Genomic DNA, 2,036 nt, shown 5'->3' on the forward strand with positions numbered 1-2,036 from the left:
TGCAAATGGTCTGATAGCATTTTGGCCTTGTATTATGTGGAGAGTGGTGTGGGACATCTGGCCAGACAGGGGGGTGGGATGTCCCAACTTAGCCTTAGAGGCTGCTGTGGGACATCCCACTGCTGGCCAGATGGTGGGGAGGGATGTCCCAATGTAGGTGTAGGGGCTGTTGTGGGACATCCCACTGGTTGGCAAAGGGGAGGGTGGGATGCCCCAATGCAGCCTTAGAGGCTATTGTGGGACATCCCACTGGTTGCCAGAGGGGGAGAAGGATATTCCAATGTAGCCTTAGAGGCTGTTGTGGGACATCCAACCACTTTCCAGAGGGGGGGGGAGGGATGTCCCAATGTAGTCTTATGAGGAAAATGTGACCAGTCCTAAGATTGAACCAGTGACCTCCTAGGTGTTTACCAGGTGCTGCAACCACTGAGCCATATGGTCTGGGTACTAGTGTCAGTAGCTTGGGGCTTAGACTAGCACTGTGGGAACATATCTCCATGGAGTTAATGCACAGAATGCACCATCTCCAATGTGGTCCCTTCATCTGGCCACTTTTGGAGTGTAAAAACAGTGCACACCCCCTAGGGTCATCTAAATGGTCTGATTGCCTTTTGACTTTGTGTCATGTGATGGATCAGGATTTACTGCTGTGTTTCCAGGAGGCCTTACTATCAGCCACCTTGTGTCCATGTAACTCACATGATCTGGACTTACTAAGGATGCTGCATGACCCATTGTAATGAGCATGCATGGGTTCCAGCTGCAGCTGATAACCTGATGAAAATGTGACCAGAGCTGGCATTGAGCCAGGACCCTCTCAGTGTTAAGCAGCTGCTCTGACCATGGAGCTACCTTGCATTGGATTCTCTATGGTGCTTGTAGGATTAGTGCAGATTACTACTTCAACACCTTAGAGGCTGTGTTGGGACATCCCTCTGGTTGCCAGAGGGGAGGGTAGGATGTCCCAATATAGCCTTAGAGGCTGTTGTAGGACATCCCACTGGTTGGCAAAGGGGAGGGTGGGATGTCCCAATGTAGCCTTAGAGGCTGTTGGGGGACATCCCACTGGTTGGCAGTGGGGAGGGTGGGATGTCCCAATGTAGGCTTGGAGGCTGTTGTGGGACATCCCACTGCTTGGCAGAGGGAACAGTGGGATGTCCCATCCCAGCCTCAGAGGGCTATGATGGCACATCCTTCTAAGTTACCTTTGCAGACCAGCACAATGCCCCATGACAACCTCAGAGGCTCATCTGGGACATTCTGCCCTCTGCAGATGGTGTTGCAAAGGTGACCAACCCCATGTTCTATGTGGGGGACTTTGAGATATTGGCTTGTCACACAAGTGTTCAAAAGCCATTCACTTCTTCCTTCATACAGTACAAATTGCATGAGGTATAGACACAAATTGATTGAATTTATTATTGCAATTTTCAAGGCAAATGTGGAGGCCCAGGTGGGTCATCTCCCTGGCAACCAGTGAGATGTCCCAATACAGCAGAATCACATTGCAAAGATGTACATGAAAAGTACTATTGTATACTACTATGCATGGTGGGATGGAAGGGGATGTATAGGTCAAAGGACACTTTGTGGATTAAATCTGTCAGAGGAGCAAGGGGGCTAGGATTTCTGCAGCTATTTCAATGCTAATATAAGCTGCACTTTCAGGAGTAGGGACCCCAGTCACCCAAGGCAGTCTTGGGACATCCCAAATAATTGCATTTGAATGGATGGCTATGTGGGAAATCCCATCTGTCCCAGGGCCTAAAAATCTGCATAGCCCTGGGACATGACCAGATGTCCCTGGGCAGACCTTGGTCTGGGAGGCTATTAGGCTAGATAGTTTGGAGAAACTATTCAGCCTAAATGCTTTGAAAAATGGTTACCTGAAGTGGCTATGGTCATGACATCTCTCCCAAGCTCTTATGACTCTGTTGTTGGAGCAATGTCTGCACTCACAAATGTTTCCACCTCCACTACCCTAACAACTGCAGCTCTCATGGATGCAGTCCAAGACAAGTATGACTGCTGTGCCA

The 2,036-nt window shown here is 49.4% G+C and overlaps 1 pseudogene across 1 annotated transcript; it reads right to left on the minus strand.

Moving 5' to 3' along the window:
• Positions 1-368: 368 nt before the first annotated feature.
• On the minus strand, positions 369-441 carry F5J12DRAFT_t178 (annotated as a pseudogene). Its single transcript has one exon. The product of its transcript is annotated as a tRNA-OTHER (tRNA).
• Between the last annotated feature and the right edge of the window lie 1,595 nt (positions 442-2,036).

This window comes from Pisolithus orientalis, assembly GCF_024613125.1.
Source record: "Pisolithus orientalis strain OTSU chromosome Unknown F5J12scaffold_39, whole genome shotgun sequence".
NCBI lineage: Eukaryota > Fungi > Basidiomycota > Agaricomycetes > Boletales > Pisolithaceae > Pisolithus > Pisolithus orientalis.